The following is a 20,362-nucleotide window of genomic DNA, read 5'->3' as shown; positions in this document are numbered from 1 at the left end:
TGGTCGTTGGTGATCAGTCGCGAATCGGTAACTTCAATTTTAATAAAGAGATACATCGAGCAATCGATTATCGGTGTAACGATAGATTTGGACGAATAAATATTTGCAAAGAAATTGCTCTTAAAAGGATATCGCGAGGTTAGTACGTAAAGGAACACTAATTCACTTGCCAAGAGAAACAAGATAGATATAAGATAAATATTTTCTGAATCGACCAGCTATTAATGACTTGGTTTTAATTCTGCACCTACTTTATGCGCGGAATACATAAAAAAAAATCGATCTCCATTAAAAACATAAAAGAATCACGTGCTGCAACAATGCGCATGTAAACCTGCGTAGAATCGCGCGCGGTGAGAAGCGAATTATCGAGTCGGTGGATTACAATAGCCTTAGCCAATGACGCGGACCTCGAGGATCGTCCAGAGCGAAGGAGAGGAACGCTTCGACTGCCGAGGCTCTCGACAATTACGTAGCACGAGCGATACAACTGGCTTACGCTTGCGTATCACGGTTCTCTTCCATGTCCTCGCATTAGCCGTGACTACAATTATGCCGCTTCGTAACGGTATCCTCATTTTCTCAGATGTCTTTCGCGGTGCATCCACCGCGAGCTACGCCTACTTTACATTCCCGGACGTTCGCGAGCCGCGCGCTACGCGCCTCAGCCGATTTCCACCGCCGATTTCCTTAAACCTCGCCGCTGAGGCACGGCTCGTATCGGACGATCCGCATGAATTCGAGTCGCCACGGTTCACCGAACGATTCCGTATGCGAACGCGAACTTCGATCCGAGTCGTTTCGAGACCGTATAAATATAATCGAACGCGAAGTTCAGCTCGAGCTGATCGAATCTGCGAGCTCGAGTGTCGTTCGAATTTAAGTAATTCGAGCGATTCGATTGAGACGTGAGCGCTCGAGCGAAATAAATGTGGTCTAGCACGTTACAGGTGGATTCGAGTGCATCGACGATTAAATTGACGGTGAACGTCGAGAGCGAAGTATTCCCAAAAGTTGGGAGACGGAGGAGCGTAAAATAAAATTACGAGGATTCGTCGGTTTTACTGCATGAAAATTTCACGATAGTCGTAAAAAGGCGGCGCGGTATTAAATGTATAATGTGTACGGTAATAAAAAAATGTCTGCGAGGATAAAAAGTAATCGGTGAATAAAATTTACGCGGTGTGGCTAATTGGTATTTAATTGCATTTAAAAAAAATTAAGCAACCATCCTGACGTGTGTATTAACTTTCTTGCTTCGAGTGTTCCACGATGCCACTGTGGTTTGTCCATGAAAACCGGAAGCATCGAGCATATATCGGGTTGTCAATCGGAATACGTAATGGAACGCTGTTGAGATCGTACGCTACATTATAAATTAATGAAATGCAAGCACGTGAAAAGATGATGGCGGTAAATGAAAAAATTTGTAGAAATTATACTTGGTAAAAATGGCTAGATAAAACCATCTATTGCGCCAATTATTGTCGTAACAATATCGTACCACTGGACCACACGTGGCGCGAGTGAAATCGATTGAAATGAATCTCTCGCGAAATCAAAGGATAACCTGAGAATATCTTGCGAATTTCAATTCAACTCGAGAACATCTCGTCCACGTGTTATTTTCAATTCTCCGACCGCGTATGCTAATCCGCGTCGAATTGATTCATCGACGTCCCGTGCGAGCGCTTCTAGAACAAAATCGAAAGCTGTCGCGCAACGCGACGGCAATAAACTAACGACCGCGGTAAAAATGCCGCGGACAAGCAATTCGCGTCAATTCCGCGTCGAACGCGAGTCCATTAGCTGCACGCACGGGGCGACAAGTTTTAACAGCACTTCTATTAATCCTTATCCAGCGAGCCAGGGGCGCTCTTATCGTCGTCTCGATGGCCAACGATAGGTTGGCTGAACCGCGAAAGAGAAAAAGAAATAGAAAAAGGGGGGAGGGAAGGAAAAAAGTGTCTCCAAGGACTGCCGCAGCGTACTCACCATCGACGGCAGCCACCGCGCGCTCTCTCGCGCGACACTTGTTCCGGCGATTTGCTCCGGCGATTTAGGAATTTGCATGATCGACGCCGAGCATATAAACTCGCACGCGAACACGCCGTTTAACATACGAACGGCTGCTTTTCATCGAGAAATAACTCGCTCGGTTTAGATCGAGAGATGGCCTTAATACGACTTTAATGCGCCTCGCAGGCGGCGCCAACCCCTTTCCCCGCGGCGTCCACGGCAAGCGGACCGCGCGCGTCATCCTACCTGTTACTTCAGTTACCACTTTTCTATCGCCAACCGTCGACCACCCTCTGTCTCCCTTCGCGAACGATTGTGAAACCGAGTGGAACGCGGTAGACGTTCGGTGAAACCGGAATCCCTCGTCTCGATAAGTAGCTAAGATTCGAGGTCCTGGAAAATTTCGTCCGCTGCTCGCGAGATTCCAGACAAACATGGAAACAACTAGAGTTGTGATTCGAGTAATGCGTAAGGTGTACGAATTCGAGAAACTGGGCGAGAGTTGCAATCAAGGTTTCTCGATTAATAAGAGAAGGTTCTCTGTGGGAGCAAGAGTTACGCGTAGCGGACAGAGTTCTCCAAAATGGCGGAACGGTCGAACGAAACGAGTCACCGCGGTCACGTATCGACGAAACGGGGGGAAAAGAAGGAAGAAACGGGAGATAATCGAGAGGAGTTAGTCAGAGGGCGAGACCAGGCGTTCTTTCACGTACACCACGCGACGCGGGATTTCGTATGCCGAGGAAAGAGCACGGTCTCTTCTTTTTCTGTTGGTGCAGCGAGGACGGGGATAGAGGTGGAGAGACGGAGAGGCTGAACGGATGTTGAGACGACTTTAAATGCATCCTGCGTGCCGCCTCCGCGCCCCTCTGCCCCTTTTCTGTTCCTCCTCTTATTGTCCTCCGCAGTTTGTTGCGAGCTCCCAACCTTTCGTTTCACCTCTTACCGCGCGCCCCTTCTTTTCACAGTCGCGGCGCGTCGAGATGGTGTGGCCCTTTCTCCCGAAAAAGCGCGCAAAAAACGCGGTAATGAGACGGCGAATCAAGGTTTCGAATTAAGGCTGCGTTCACGGCGAGGCATAAACGCAGGCAAATGAAAACGTAACCGCGAATGAATGGACGGCGACGCGAAATTGCGGGAAGCCAGCGTGTGGGGTGCTCTCGCGTGCTCCTCGAGCGACACGCGTGAAAACAGTCCCATTTTTTTCAACGTTCTCGCGATGATACGTGAAGTCCATAAAATTGCTTTGATAATTTCAATTTTAAGTCAGCGATTGAATTCAGATCTTCTTAGTTTCTAAGACAGTTACGCTGGAGATCACCCTGGTCTGACCCCTCATCGTCGCCCTCTGATGGGCGCTGAAGAAAGCCCAAAGCGTCGCCAAGCGTTACGCGCCCCTCTGCTCGAACCAGCGACGCGGCGATATTATTCGTGCACGATTTATTAATAATAATTGCGGCTTTCCCGTGACGGTTGTCCGGTTTTCATTTCCCCTGGAGGGTGAACTCTGCGCTCTCGAACGAAATTAGCTCGCCGTAACGAGCCACGCTGCGCACGAAGTGTCGGTTAACACGCGGAATCCGCTTCAGGGTAGACGTTGGCGGTTCGATTTGATAGAAACGTTCCGGCAAATTGCTGTTTCTCGTAGTTACACGAACATTAGAGATCCGGTATGGAATCTGGTACTCGGTCCCGTGGCGGGAGGAATTTTACACGAGGAGCAAGGAAATCGCGGTCGAAAGTTCGTCCAGGAGAAAAAACGAGGATGAAGATATTCCACAGGGCGTACAAAAAATGTCCATTCGCTCATTCGTTGCTTCGAAGCCTTCTAATAAACTGCTTAACGATAAGTGTATCACTCAATTTTCATTCTCTTTCGCCCAACGAAAATCACTCGAATTCTACCCCCTTTAAACATCAGCCTTCGAACTCGAGAGGCTAATATCATGTATCTCTTACCATAAATTATAATTGTAGCAGAGTCCAACGACAGTCGCCATCGTTCCAACAGCCAAGCGCAGTATATCGTACGGTTTATTTTTCCGTATCGCGAGTTACGTTTTGCAACGCGTCTCTCTCTCTTTCTCTCTCTCTCTCTCTCGAGGATCGAAGTCGGGGCGAGCAGAGATACCAGGGCTGCCGGCGAGGCACCCAGAGCGGATCTGAATAACAAATCGAGCGGGCAAGGGGTAATCGAGAGAAGTAAGTCGTTGACGGGGACGTTTATAGGCGCCCATCGAACCCGGACAGCGGACCAGATATGGGTCGTTAGAACGCGATATTCATTATAAGCGTAACTCGGGTGAACGAGGTGAAATGGGAGATCGTGTCTTCGAGCGTTCAATTCGAAACCGCCTCGATCGACGTGTATACATAAGACACGTTGCGTTTACCAAAGATATGTAACTGGGCTCACTGGGTTGCGCAAGTGGGGTCCATTGGTATTTCGTACTCGCTCGATTTCAGCACGTTTCCCCCGGGCACGACGATTATTTCATTATCTGGCTTTTTATTCCCATAGTGGTCCGCTTCGCCACAGAATCCACTTCGCCCAGGCTACGATCTACGCGAATTACCAACTCAGAATTTGCTAAAATCAATTTACGACCGTTTGGATTTCTTTCGAATTGTCGCGTTTGATATACGATATCGAGGGTAAAAAAATGAATCGAAACTATGCGGGAGCAGCATGCAATCCATACCCACAATGCACAGGCTAATCGTTCCAGTCAATTTATCACGGAGATTTTCCAAAGCGTTGATTTACGATCGCGGCGGATTACAAGAATCGTCGAGCTTATCCGGTCGCGCGCACGAGCGCACGATTTATTCTGCTGGTGGGATTCGTGCATGCGGTTAGGATCGAATCGAGCAGGCATTTTTAGGTGTCTCGTAGCAAACACGCGGGCAAAAACCGCGGATCGAAGCATTAGCGCGTATCACCAATGGCGCGCCGATCTAATTAACTTTCCGGTGCGGCGACGTTCTTGAAACTTTGCCCGCCACGGTTAATTAATTATCCGTCCCTCGACTCGGCCAATATTCGCCAATAATTTTTGGTAACACTGAAACTAAACAGTCGTGCGCTTTTTGAATCGATTGGAAAAAAATTGCAAGGATCGAGTGTACTGCTAGTTCGCGATGTCTTCGAGTTACATCGAGTCGAGTCCTTCGAGAACGATTAACTTCGGTTCAAGTTTGCGCTCTCGCGAGCCTCGTAGATGAAAAAATGTATAAGTAAAGAGAGAATCTATTACGAAAGAATCGCTCGACTAGGAGTACCGAACATCGTTCGAAAGAAACGAGTATTAAGACACAGTTTAATCGCCGGATCGAGAGGGCACGCGGTTAAATTAAACGGACATAAATCAAAGGCATTATTTTCTCCATATAAAAGGCGAGTTCTAATAAGCTCGGTAACTCGCGATTAGATTCGAAATATCTCCGAGCAATACCCACAATTACAGGCAATTCCAATTTTTTTCTTTACACGTGCATTCTGCAAAATCCGCGCGTAATTCCGGCCCGTAAACCGTGGAAAATATCGTACCGAAGGATCACGTCGCGATCGAGCCGAGATAGAAATCGCTCGAGAGCCGCGCTTTCGGCTCGTTCGAAAGACGCGGGTTTTTTGCGTTCGACCGCGTCGTTCTCGGACGCGAATTTGCGGTGAACACCCTCGAACGCGCGCAACCGCGGAAGTATCGGCGGCGTTCGCTAATTGAATCATCGCGTAAAACAAAAAAAAATGGAAAAAAGAAAAAACAACAGACGGCAAATGGAACCGTTGCGGCGATGTAAACGCGGCGCGCGCTCGACGCGACGGTTCGTTGCGAAAACGAGGAAGAGATTTCCGCGGCGAGCGAGTTATTATAGGTCGCGCGAGCGTTCAATTCACTTTCGATTACTCGGCACGCAACGCTCTTTTTTTCCCTTCCTGCTTCGCGGGCCCAGCCTGGGTGCCGGAATGCCCCAGAAATTTATATGTAGGCTACCTTGCGAAACGCCCGCGAACATTAGCGAAATCTCTTTCCCGACGCGAAACCGTTCGAAAGCAGAGCTAGCGACGACCTCACTCTAGCGCCCATTTTTCGTTTCAGACGAGGCGTCTCGGAGCTGACTTGTCACTTGCTGTTCCTGCCGATCGGGTACGTAATTTTCTCATTCTCACCCTCTTCGATTCTCGCCAAACACCCATTTCTGTATAATCCAACTGCAAATACGTATCTCGTGTTATCGTAGCTAGTGCTACTATTTCGAAAGACTAATTCAGCGATCTTCGAGCGAACGCGTGACACTCACGAGGTCTCCAACGATGGCGGTTGCGTCCACAGTGAACTGCTCCAGACTGAAGTTAATATTCACCAACCTACTGGATACACAAGTAATCGATGTCCACCTAGAAACATTATCCAGAGGTTTTTCTCGCCCTCGAATATGCTACGTCCTCCAACCCCTTCCTAATGACACCCCCTCAGTCCGCGCGCAGGAGGACTTCATCTAGATTCGGAGTCAACGAGACTCGAAAACGATTCAGATGCAGATTTCGAGCGGGATATATCGCTCGTAGCGCGCAATTTGTCCAGCTGGACGGGCTGTGTACCGTTCCCCATCGAAATGGCATCGCGCAACGGCGGCTGTGCGGTTGTTCGTCTTCGCCGGCGACCTACCTCGTCCGGTAGCGCCTCGGTGGTACCCGTTGCGCGGACTACCGGCGCAGCTGCGCGCTCCCTGCGCGATGGTACCGATATTTCCGCGCGTATCTAGGTGTCCGTGTACTTGCCAAGTCGGCTCGCGCGATACCGTGCCAGATTTACCACCGCTCACCCACACCCGGACGTGCGCGCTCGCTCTGTGCTCGCGCGCAGCTACGGTCCGCCATTAAATACTGCTATCGGCCGTACGAGAGAGAGCACGGGCACCGTGTAACGTTAATACCTGTTGCGTGTCGAGGAACGGTGCGCGCACACCCACGAGCCGATCTCGCGATCGCCGGATCGATTGGCCAATACGTTAAAGGTAGCCGTCGCGGTGGCTTTTTCTGGGACTTTTCCGCCGGGGGGAAAATATGTACGCGAATTCCTGGCCACGAGATCGTGTTAATAGCCACGGCTTTCCATGCGATAGCGGAACCCGTTCCAATGGTGGAATCGCTCGAATGCCGATCCGGAGACCGGGTTGAGCATGCGCCACGTCCACGTCGAGCGGTTATCCGCGGGCCTTTGCGATACCTCGGGCTGATCCTTCTCTCGTGGCTGGTTCGTTCTTTGTCGATCGCAATGGTTCGACGTGGGGCTCGTTCTCGATCTACTTGCGAATTCGAAGAGCACTGTTCGAGATCTGTTAGACGCGATCCGGTATTTAGTTGAGTAACGATCGAACAAGCGACTCGAGTTCGAGTTCTCTTGTTGGATACGCGGAGAAGACTGATTCTATTCTTATATTTTTCATGGTTGCTCGTTGTTGGACAGTCGGATGGACGAAGTAAACTGGTGTTTATCTGTCCATAGGTAGGAGGCAATTTGAGATTCAGTTGGATCCCTCGAGACCTCGAGACGGGGAACCTTGAATACACCCCTCGGCGTTCGCGGCAAGCTTCCAGTTCGCCATTGATTGACACCTTATCTAGCTATCTATCACTCTGAACGTGTAATGGGTATTTGTCTACCTATTAAACGCAACGCGAGCAGCAAACCGTGGTCCACCTATCGCCCGCTTATCTGTCGATCGCCAATTCCTACTCGCTTGTCATTCGTGAATTTGACACCGTGATTAGGGATCTTTCCAGACAGCCCGTTCGAGACGCGGTGATGGAGACGACGACGGTATGTCGCGAGAGGTTGAAAACACCTACCGAACCGATCGATCGCTCGCTGGTATCGAGTGGCTTGTTCGATTCTTTATTCGATTCGTACGCGATCATGTTTCATTATATTTACCCGTCGCGCGTTAACTCTTTTCTTCTAGCTCGCGTAAGTATCACACGGGAAATCGGCTGCTCTAAACGCGCGATCGACGAACGAGATAACGCATTAATAGACACGGCGATAAGAAGAAATAGTCGAAGACAACCTGATTCGACTCGAGTGAAATGATAATTGCAGACAGCCGGAAATATTTCTTTTAACGAACCCGCAGCGTCGCGCGTCAGTAAACACGCCAACGCTTAGACGAAAATCGTGGGGACAATCGGGGAATTACACAGCGAAATCGTCCACTTGCGCGTTACTGTGAACTAGTGTAAATTGAACCAGTAGTTAATCAACTGAGATGAAGCTAGCAACAACAACAATTGCAGAAAGAGTTATGGAGAATCATTTGGCGTTGAAATCGAAAGAATCGTTAATGAAATCGAATTCGAGCCCTCGTTTCCACCTTGAGAACCCCGGTGGACGTCGAGCAACCGCGCGAGCGTTTAACTCGCTTCGCAGAGACGCAACGATCGCTCGATCGTCGATGTATCGATAAATTAGCCGAGAGGTGGCCGCGATCGGCGATCTCTTTGAATTAATGCCGGCCCTCGCGCCGCCGCGAATATACACGCGACGCATTAATCTCGCGCCACGCCGGTATAGATCCACTTTGCGCCGCGAGATCGGCTCGACACGGCCCCGGTTGCGCAATCGATCGCGTGAGCAACGATTTCGAGCGCGGTTACGTGCCAAGATGGTGGACTCTCGCGTGGGTACGTAGGCGATTCTCTCGGGACTTTGTCTCTCCTGAACCGATCTGATCGTCGCGTCTCGATAGAACGCAAGGTGTGCGCGTCGAGGGAACGTTGCTCGAGCTGTTCGAGCGTCATCAACGCCTCGATTCTTATTCTACGCGTCGATCGACGAAATAATCGTTGGAGCCAACATTCGTTATCAATGTTCAATTCTAAAAACACATTCAGATCGATAAAATTGACTGGTGCTTTGATATCGTTCATTCGCGATCAATTTGTAACGCTCGAAGGACCGTGATCGTTGAGGTCGAGTAAAAATGATGGAAGAATGAAATTCGAATTCTTCTGCAACGCGAAGAGTTAAGAGGAGTTGAAAGAGATCGTAGACTTAAGCGCGAGCCAAGCCCTTTGGAACTATACAACGTCTCTCGACAAGCAACGAACACCTTCTCGCGCGAGGCAATGGAAAACGATTTTCTCCCGATCGCGATTCATTGTTCGATGAAAAAAGCAAATCCGTAAGCGGGCCGCGCGATCGAGGGGATAAATCGCGTGGACGTCCGCTCGAGCAGCGCCCCGTGGAATCGTGAGCGAGCGCAGTGACGTTGGATCATTTATCTGTAGGGACACGGTTTGCCGAGCGCGGCGAGGGGACGCTCGATAAACCGCGTTATTTATTGCGCTCCTAAAGCGCAACTCGCCGGATTATTTCTTTCTTCCCTCCTTTTCCTTCCTCCTTCCTCCCATTTCTTGTTCTTTTTTCTTTCCCTCGCCTCCCTCCCAGCTGCTACACAGTTCTTCAGCGACTTTTTGCTCGCGCCGCGGCGGAAAAACCGTCTCGCTGCGCGACGCGACGCGACGGCGCGGCGATGATTTATGGGTGACGAGGCGAGCGGAGCCTCATTGTTCGCGATCTGTTTCGGGGGCCTTGTTGGAACACGCTCCGTCACGCTAGCTTTCTTCGTCGACCGGCTCGAGCGATTAGAATTCCTCGCTGTTTCTTTTTTCTTTTCGTCCGCAGGCGCCACGGTGGAAACTTTGGATGCGATCGAACGTCGTGACGCAGCCTAACGTAACGTTGCGTGCTGTTCTTTTTTCTTACTTTTCGCAACGTTTCTCAGTTATGCATCGCGCTCGCCGAGTTCCAACGCGATTTTCTATTTTTTTCTATTTTCTATTTTCTATTTTTCTATTCTCGCCCTTTCTGCACGCTCTTCGAGCTTAAAGTCCACAGCTGCGCGGCTCTTTTAGTCGAGTTTCAGTTTCTTGATAAAGAGACTTGCGCGTAATTTGTGCGACTTGCATCGTTTAAGCTCTGTTGTCGAGAAACTTGCCGTCTGTGTCTCGCAACGCTTGAACAGAGGTATCGTGGAATTTGGTTCGAGTTGGTCGAGTATTCGACTTTGATTCGTTCGAATCGAAGGTAGTTGGAATTTGATTAACGCGAGCATGATATCAGTCTCGAAACACACGACGAACTTTCTACGTTCATTGATCAAACTACTAGCGATATCAATTTCTAGAGACTATATTTTTAATTCAAATCCGTGGCTCGACTCGAAGTAACTTTCCAAGTTTCCATACACGTCTCCGCTCGATCTTACTTTAACATGGCTCCGTTTCAATTCCCGCAACTAAAACTGTTTGCATCAGCTCTGAACACCGTTTCAAGTTTCCCTAGAATCGACGTCGCGTCGTTCATCCGCTCCTCGAAAGTCACTGAAATTCCCGGTGAATCAATTACCCCGTCACGCATGAACACATAACCTGAACTTAATTGAATTCGATTAACTCCGCGGAGGCTAACCAGAACCCGACGATAACTCTGTGGCTGTCTTCGCGAGACCCAGTTCACCGTGGCTGTTACGCGCGAAAGCCGCTCGGTTCCCGACCTCCGCGATCTGCGTCTAATCCGCCGCCATTTCCATATTCGTACAGATGAGAAACTATTCGCCCAGCGCGTGTGCGTGTGCGTGCACGTCGCGGAGAGATCACCGTCGTGGGCGTTTCGCCGCGTAGACGAGCCGCGATCTGGGATCGGTGTCCTCTAACGGGACGCGATGCAAATTCCCGGCGAACCTCGAGGACCGAGAAGAGTCCTGTTGATCGCGCCTCGAGGGGACCAGCCGCGACCTCCACCTCGGGGGTGTTACTCTGTATATCGAGTAACCTCGATGTTTCCGCTCGGCTAATCGCGCGCCAGATATTTCTTACGCGTGCTGGTATCGCGTGGTCGAGCCTCGTGGACGTCCGCTCGACGCGCTCGCGGAGGATGTCTTTGAAGAGAAACGAGCGGTGGGTGTCACGCGTTTTTTCCCCTCGACTCTCGAACACGGACGAAGGAATTATTATTGGAGGGCGTTTCCTCGCGAGCAAGCGACGGACGCTCGCTCGAGGAGTTCGTAGATGGCGAGGAATTATCCGGGGAACACTTCCTTCGACCTCCTTTTCGAATCCATTACCCACCGTCCCGTCCACTTTCTAGAAAACGTTCCGCTGGAGGCCCCGGCGGCTGGTAAGATCCCTCGTTCGCCCGTAAGCCGTCCCATAGATCCAGCCACGGACACGCTCGGCCCAATTGAAATTTGTCCAGAAGCGAAGGGAGATCTGGGGCTCGCCTCTTAACGGGATCGGATGCAGAACGTATACGCGAACGCGCGAAACACCTTCTGGCTTCTGATTAATTTCGTGCCACGCTTGTGTGTACTACTCGTGATCCGTTTAACGGTGTAGTATTTTGCTCTACTATAATTCAGTCGAGACTGTTGTACCGAGCGCGAAGTTGTCTCGTTTCGCTTGAAATCGATTTCGATTTTCCAGTTCGGATCGTTTCCTCGCTTGAGACACGCTTTGAACGAGACAGACTGCGTCTGAACGAATATCTAACCTGAACAAGGCTACTCAATTCTGAAGACACTGTAAAAAGCGATATATATATATATATATAAACTATCTAGTCTGCAAAATTAAGTTTCTCTATTTTTACTCGAATTAGCCGAGAAAGAATTACAACGCACCCTCTGGCAAGCACCCAACAAACCACTTCGCGTCGAACATACGCGTTCTTACTTCTCCTGTGCAAATCCAAATGCAATTATCGCGAAGAAAAGGCTGGTCCCGTTTGAATTGGAACGTGGACCACCGAATACCAACAGCCAGCGAACCGCAGAATGTCCGGGACCAACGATAATCCCGCGACAGGCTTGTAAAGACGACGAAAGATTGAAACGTCGTCCCTGGAAACGCGACACGTAGGGAGCGTTCCACGGTTCCGTCGAATTGTTCCATATCTGGTCTCTCTTGTTCTGGTAACGGGATCTCTCGAGCGGCCACCGCCGTCGCGTTCGCCTATTTTCCATGAATCCCAGCGATACCGATCCGCGACGCACGCTGCTGCGTGCGCGGCGCATAATGCACCGCGTACGACGGGGCCCCGTGTCGTTCGCGGCTCCGACCGATAAATCAACCGCGTTGGGCGCGTTAGAGACGCTTCCACCGTGCGTAATCGCCGATGAAAATCGCTGACAGCGCGCGAACACCGGCGATTTCCTTCGCGGATTTGTGCCACGGTGCCGCGCGCGCCGAGGTACCAAAATGGCGGGCGCCGTCCGATTGTTTTACTGAAACTGGGATAACGCCTGTCAACGGAGGTATGCACGGGAAATTTAACGTACTCCTCGTTCAAGAATCGCGATTGCTGGTACATGATTCTCGTACAAGCAGCGCTGGTCTACGGGACGGAGATAAAATCCTGGATGCGTTTTAAATTCAGGAACTTATGCGTCTTGGCTCGACGCGAAGTACCGTGAGCGTTGCTACTTATCTGGACAGGGCGAATTTTTCTCACTGCTGGCGATTTTCTCGAACGTGGAGTAGGATAGCGGTTCTAAAGATTTTTTTTTGTTAGGTTTGGTATAGTGGTACTCGCGAGATCTTCTCAAGTCTCGCTTCAAGTCTGTTCTCTAAATATCTTTTAGATCCTCGAGAAATATGAAGCTTTCAAGACACGTTCTCCACGTTTCTTTCGTTGTAAATTGAAAGTATTAAAATAATAACGTAAATTACCGAAAAAAAACTCGGTGTTCGAATTAATGCGAAAAGAATCCTCTTCGCCGAGATGAGCGACCGAGCACGTCTAACAAGGATCTCCTACTTTTGCCTCGAGGAAGAGATGAAAAAAGGAACGCGGCTGGACGAGCGCCGAATTTATTTGAATATACGATCTGCATACGAGTAGACAACGCGTCCGTCACGGTCGCATCCCGCATACCCATCGTATCAGGCCTCGTTTTTCGTCCGCCACGGCGCGTACGATGCTGCCGATTTCGTAAGTGTAGCGTGGCGATCGCGAAGTGTTTCAGCGCGTTTACGAGCGTGTGCCGGAGGAATTGGGCCGAGCATCCGTTTTCTTGCCAGCCACTTCCGCGACGCGAGACGACGTTATCGTTGTTATTATTCATCGTCTGCTATCTATCAAACATTTTCTTTCGTCCTCTCTCTCTCGCTGTTCTACCAATGCGCGATTTAATTCTAACATGTGCTTTTCTCGAAATTACTCGATTTCATTAGTAATCAGAATTTTTTCATAAAATAAACTTGTGCTTCTTAAGAGAGAACAGAAGATTCGCACAGCAATTATTTTCCTTAAGTAACGAGCCTCTAGCTGGATTCCAATTAGAAACGACACAAGCGTCGAAATTGAAGATTGCTTCGTTCGTATCAAACGGCAATTCAGCGCTACGATTTAAATTGAATTTAAGGTAAACACACAGAAAATGACACGGGGTGTACAGAGGAGATTGGCGTGTTAATTAAGAAAAAAAGCCAGGGGATACGTCGAGAAACCAACATGGCAACTCCAATTACCCATTTTCCTCGGGAGCCTCGTCCGCAAGAGCCACGAAAAACATGGAACGATCCAATTGGTCAAGCCACGTAATGTTGCAGTTTCATCGTGTGCCAGTCGTTTCTCTTTCGACTGGAAGGAAGAAAAAAAAAAGAAGAAAACGGAAGAAACGAGATGGGACCAACGTTCGCCAGTACCGACATTTTCGCCTGGGTGCGGTTCTGTCCCGAGCAGCCGTGCTTCACCCCGCGTGTCCAATTGTTAAGTGGCAACTGGGTTAAGGGGTCCGCGGCTTAATTGCCGTCGGTTTTATCATTTTTTTCTTAATTGAGCCGGACGAGAGCAGCTCCTTTAATTACACACGTGCAGCGACAGAGAAAGCTATCCCGGGACAGCGTTCGCGTCTCTCTTTTTCTCTCTCTTCCTCGACGCGCGATCCTCGCCTGTTTTTTTCCTCCTCTTTCCTCTCCGCTAGCCACGAACGACATCTTTGCGTAGACGTTTCAAAATTTCGTGGGAACCGTCGTCTGCTTCACGTTGTCAGACTTGTAATATTATTATCCGTATTATTGGTTAAGAATTTCGATATTAATTCCGTGCGTATATTTCTGCCTATTTATAGAATTTTTTAGAGAAATTGAATATCATCGTTTCGCAGAGAATTTTCTATGATCGTTTAACTGTCCCACGGGGCTGTTGATAAGAAGCAGCGTGTTCAGAAGATCGAATGTACGAAGATAAGGCAGCAGTCAGGGACGCTCTTCGAGGCAGCAGCCATTTGCTTCGCTGGTCGAGAGCAGGATGGTCGCGACGGAAGAGGATTCAGCGAGGAGGCGACGAGGAAACGATACCTATCGTCCCGCGAGGGAAAAAGGCGCCATTTAAACACAATGACGACGAACAATCGAGGATGGAAGAAAGCGGAGCTCGCGGAGGAGGCCGGGAACCGAGTGGTAAAGGCGGGACGAGGTCGAAGGAGTCGTGCAATTAGCAATTACCGGCCCGTGGACTGGAATTATGTCCGTCGAGTAAAAGAATCGGAATCCTCTGATCGCGAATTGCTTTGGACTCCGTGCGTCGACTTTCAACCGATTCGACTTTTCAAAACGATTCTCCAACGAAATAATTCGATTAAATATTTCAAATATACTCAGAGCATTTTTTAAATATAGAACTGTAGATAGATTCATCGGACAGGAAATCGAATTCTCAAGTTGAACATTTAATCGCATGATCGTATAGAAATCTACTCCGAGCAGATACTTGTTGCTCAAAGGTCTTCGACGTCCGTCCAACCGATCTATGTCGGCCAAGGTGACCGTGATCGATCCAAATTTTATTCCCGCGAGCTGAAAGAGGCACATCCGGTTGGCGGTTTCGTAGCAAGTTTCTTAGGCCGATCTCGCGGCCAAACACGCGAGAACCAGGTAGATCTCGGTGACGCGTAATGGCGGATTAATTGGCAGGGTCGTTTAATCGAAAAAACCGACTGGCCCCCCCCCCCCCCCCCCTCGCGTGGCCCCGTTCGATATTTATCGCCGACTGGCTGTTCGATATCTATCGAACAGCGCCGTTTTAAATGGAAATTCGTTATTACTTTTAATTGATATTGAGAAGCTTCTGCGATCGTTACGGCAATGCCAAGTATTAACGATTGCAGCGGAGTTTATAAGCGGCGTCCGCGCGAGGTCATCGGTAATACCTTTACTCGTCGACGATAAAAAGAAATCGATACCGAAATTAAATAAAAATTCCTCTGCGAAATATGGAGATAAGAGGTCGCTCAAAGGATGACGCTCGAATTCCTCGAGAGTCTCTCTCTCTTTCTTTCTCTCGTATTCCTCGGGTTCTGTCGTGGAACAAATATGACGTCCACCACGAACGCGTTTGAGAAGGTTCCCGCCGCGCACCCGGCGTTTCGCGTTCCTCGTGTTTTCCCAGAAATCCATAAAACTTCACAGTCTAGCGATCTGGAAGTTCCGAGGCTGATAAGCTACTCTCGACGCCTTTCACTTATGAAATAATCATTTCGATGAGTTAAACTATTCAGATTGTTGCGCAATCGTTACCCTCCGAGTGTTTCAGTGAAAACGCCGACTAAGCCCGGTCAGAGCGTGCGTTCGTTATCGATACAATTCGCCCCTCGTAAATTCCGCGATTCGATCGACCAAGTGTTCACTTTTAAACGCGAGAGATGATGCGACGCGCGTCCGTGAAAAACGGATCCGTCGGTCTTCCGCTCGCGGGGATTGCAGACGAACGCGGAAATCGTCGTAATCGAAGAAACATCGAGTCTAGACAATTAGACAAATCGGAATGGGGAATTAATTTCCCGCGTAACGAGGTGGGCATTAATGCAACCAAAGTTATGTACACGTTCAGGAAACGAGGCTCGAATAATCGATGCGAGACCGTTACGCAACCATTTTGTATTCTCGTTTCCATTGGCTCGTCGGTTTGTCGTCTTGTGCCTCACTCATCGGTTATGAATCGGACGAAAATCGGCGAGGAGACGCCTGTCGCGATCGTAACGGACGACGGAAGTGAAAGAGGGAACGACGGATGAAAAGAACGGTGAAAGGGAGGAAAGCGAAGGTCGAGTCGCAATGACAAATGGAGTAAAAACGAGGGTCACGCTTGGCGAGGCTTGCACTTAGCTGCGGAGGCGGCCTTGGGTAGGTCGAAATCTCTGAGCGAATAATTTGTCATTTTTCTAGATCGAGTTGAACGCGGCAAAAATAAAATTACACCGTCTGTCATATTGTTATCCTCCATCATGGAACATTGTTTTATCCTATGGCGAACCGTTTTGAAAGCTTTGCTGCGGCAGACTGGACAGAGGGTGCACAATTATCTATCGCGAGTCATTTTTCACTTGAACCGCCGTTCACCTGGCAGCATTTCTGTAGTATCGTGTAAGCGTTATTACCTATTGCGGCTCTAATTTCTGGCTATCGCGCAACGATCGACGAACTCTGTTAACAGCAATTAAGACGCGCGTTACATTTCCCCCCGTTTATCGCTGCAACGATCTCCGTTACTGATACCGCCGCACTTGGCTTATCCTTAACGCGGTTTAAAATCAATTCGATCGGTACACGTTCCCCTTTCTCACCCACCCCGTCGATCAGATAACTCGGCGAGGTATTGTTCGAGCGAGGCTCCGTTTCGGTTCAATTATGCGCGGAGTGTACGCGAGCCAGGAATTGTCTTGCGTTTGCATCATGGACCTCTTTCGAATCGCGCCTTCCACGATATCCACGCACGCGCGGCTCTGCAACACGCGAGCTCGTTCGTCGGTTGACGAACGTAGAGTCTCGTTCGAATTAGTCAAGTTGCCAGGATTCAACTCGAGGGCTTCGAGGCTGATGTATTGACTAAAGTAAAATGGCTCCAAAGGACTTTAAATTCAATTGACTCGACAAACATAAAATTATTTCACTAATCCACCGAGCGTAGAATAAAAAAAGAAAGAGGAAGAGAGAAAATGGAGAATATGATCAGAAGACACGTGACTGGTTGCGTCAGCAGGAGCGCATCCTCGCAGTCGAAGCGGATTCGAGGCACCGCCGCGGAAAAGAGAAATCTCCGACAATGTATTATGCATCCGTTGTTTATCAACAATCGAGCACCATTCCCGGAGAAGGTTTTACACGTAATTAACAGGCTGGCCTTTGCAGCCGTCGTTGCGTCACTGACACTGACTGCCAAGCTAGGCAGAGTTGACATTGACACGCGTCGCGGTCTCAAAGTCAGATCCGTTGGGAACGCTCGGCATATGCCGTGAGAGTTTGCCTCTTTTTTTCTTTTTCTTCTCTCTTTTTACGCGATAGGATACCTTGAACGCTCGACGACCACTGGAGAATAATGAAAACAGACGGAGAGAGAGAGAGAAAGAGATGGAGAGGAAGAGTCGAGGGACAACTGTTGACGCTGCGAACAAGGAAGCCTGGCAAAGTAGTCGCCGGGTACCAAAATGGAGAACGCTGGGCTTAGATCGAGCGAAACTTTCGTACATAAATTTATTCCCAGACGTCGTCAAATTTTTGTATTCCAGATAATTATCTTTTTAAGTCAGCTATCGCGTCGCTCAATAATTTTCGACTATTCTTTGCATAAAAAAAATCGCTCTACTGGAATCACGAAAAAGGAGACCAAAGAACGATCTCTTAAAAAAAGGAATATTCTATTCGTGTCGCGAGCAAGATACCATCACCGTCCACAAATTAAACAAGAAAAAACTATTCAACATTCGAAAAATCGAGCCCACAAAAAAAGAGAAGCCTCTTGATCATTCAAAAATGATTCTGTCAGATATTATAAATATCGAGCAGAGAATCGCGGCAGAGAACAAAACTGGCTCAGAAATTTTCGCAAAACCACCGCCGCGAATGCTCTTAGCGTCGATGACCATAACCTTGATGACCAATTCGACCGTGACGTTCGACGTTTTTGCCGCTGCCTGCAGAATCGATCACCAGGAACCGAAGGCGAAACACTGCTTAGAAAAAACGATCGAAAATGAAAAAAAATCTACATACGTACACAGAGAACGCGTTTCGAAGGGGTGGAATCTCGAAACCGCACGTGTAGTCACGTCCAGTCGAAGATGAAGCCATAGAACGGCCGCGAAACGTGTTATTACGGCGTATAAAGGCGGTCGTAAAAATTCGTCAATCTCTGGCCCAGTGCAACGGGTAGGGCAGCAGCGAACGTACGACGGAAAAGAAGAAAGTCGCCTCTGGTGCAATCGCAACGACAGATCCACTCCGCGATTAACCGTGTCGATCGACTCTGTTTCTTTTCGACGATCATCTCGATCGATCTCGACGCTGCCACGCCGGAAACACGACGCCCATAATGCGATATCGATAATACGATGATAAACACGATTATGTCCGAATGAGAAATGTCCGTGTGCGTTAATTCGGTTGGTCGTTCTTATTTTTTCCTCCTTTTTTATACGATTGGCAAACACGTCTGGTGGGCGATATCTCGCTGCCTCTTTAATGAGATCCTTGGGTGTTCCTCTTTTTTTTCAATTTGTCCCACTTTGGTTTATTACCCCCTCGGGCTTGACAAATATGGCGTGCGTGCACTGTTTCGCTGGGCGAGTCGAGACTTCGGGACAAAACGGTTAATTGGAAGTTCGAACTACTCGAACGAAACTTTTCGAGGGCGAGAAAAGGGTTAAAGTAGAGGAGAGTTTGTAGAGAAAATATTTCTAACGTCCTTATGAATACACTTTGATAGTGAGAGCGCGTTTTTTCGAGCGCGTAGGAAGGGTAACGGAGAAGGTTGCAACTGGATCGAAAATAGGATTCTACGTACGGACAAGCTTCTAAAACGAGACGACTTTCCACGATGTTGCACACGGGACTTACAAGCGTCTACGTATGTCGCGAAGATGAAAAAGGTATTCGCGCTTTGCACCAGGGACCGCGATTTCACTTTGCTTCGGAGTTCCTTAACACCCGCGGTTAAAACGCGACTGCGACGCTACCTGTTGTAGCGATAAATTAGATCGTGAAGCTCGTGCCGCATCCCTGCGGGCACGCTTCCTCGTGTCTTGTCTGACACGGCTCACAATTAGAAAGGAATAATCGTCCCGAGACTCTGTTCTTCGCGAACCTCGAAAAATCAGACAAAAATGGAAATTTTCACGTCTTTAAAGAAATCAGCATTATCTCGTGCTTTTTACTACAAAGGCTTGAGAATACACCGCGACGACCATAATGGATTTCTAAATTCAAAGAAAACCGTAATCTAAAATAACGCAAAACGTGATTCGACTTATAACTTACCAAAAGCGGACTCTCATAGTTACACACGAACATTGCAAATTTTTCTAACGCAAGAATCACATAAATTTCCAAGTCCTAACGGGAATCAGAAACGGACGTTAAAAAGTGGATATCTCTCTCCAAATAAGTCTAGCGTGAAAGAGAAACGTGTAAGAAATTGCAGGATTATTCGAGGAGCCGATGAATATTGAGCCGAAATCGCTCGACGCCGCCATTAACGGAACAAGGTGGACGCTCTCGAAAGGTATCGAAGACAGAGCCGACTCGTTGGATTGTTTCTTTTTTTTTTTTCTCGCTCCCTACAGGTTAGTCGTGTTTTCCCAGTCGACCGTTAGAAAAATCCGCGAAAAAATGCACCGGCTTGCGGATAAAGTTGCACGTCCTTTAAAAGCGTTTCGTCGCGATCGACGTGCTTGTCACGGCTACGCGTTTTGCCGCGCGAGAAAACGCACGCGGGGAACGGCAATTATCGGTTGTCACACTAGCGACGCTGTTTTTTCGAATCGATGCCTCCGCTCGAAAGGCGTCCAGCAGTCGCGTCGCTGCAGACTTTCTCCTCGCAGATTGCTAATTTCGCGGCTGCGACCGAAGCTGCTATTAACGGGTTGTAATTGAGATGGATTCCGTTTCAGATTCCGATGGTAGTTTGAAAATTGCGAGTCGGATACCGCGCTGAGTTGCGATCTCTTGTCTCGGATCGGTCTCGATACGATCGGATGCGTTTCGATACGTTTCGACGCGTTTCAATGCGTTTCGATGCATTCGCAAATATATTTGGATGTGCTTTGGATGCACTCGCATCTATTTGGATAAGTTTAGTTGCATTTCGATGGATTTGAATGCCTCTGAATGTTTCCACAAGCATCTCGAAATATTTGGATGCATTTGAATGCGTTTGGATGCATTCGCAAATATATTTGGATGCGCTTGGGTGCACTCACGTGTATTCAGATAAGTTTAGTTGCATTTCGATGGATTCGAATGCATCTGAATGTTTCCACAAGCATCTCGAAATATTTGGATGCA

The 20,362-nt window shown here is 48.7% G+C and overlaps 1 protein-coding gene across 2 annotated transcripts in view; it reads left to right on the top strand.

Moving 5' to 3' along the window:
• Positions 1–20,362, top strand: part of LOC143424349 (uncharacterized) — a 95,941-nt gene that overhangs the window by 61,784 nt on the left and 13,795 nt on the right. Inside the window, exon 3 of one of the 2 annotated variants that reach the window (XM_076896359.1) lies at positions 6,120–6,167. The exons of the other annotated variant lie outside the window; for it this stretch is intronic. The gene's annotated coding sequence lies outside the window, so the exon portion shown is untranslated. The remainder of the gene's footprint in view (positions 1–6,119; positions 6,168–20,362) is intronic. 2 annotated transcript variants of the gene reach the window in all.

Source organism: Xylocopa sonorina, chromosome 6 (genome assembly GCF_050948175.1).
Source record: "Xylocopa sonorina isolate GNS202 chromosome 6, iyXylSono1_principal, whole genome shotgun sequence".
Lineage (NCBI taxonomy): Eukaryota > Metazoa > Arthropoda > Insecta > Hymenoptera > Apidae > Xylocopa > Xylocopa sonorina.
This window is presented reverse-complemented; position numbering and strand designations above follow the sequence as displayed.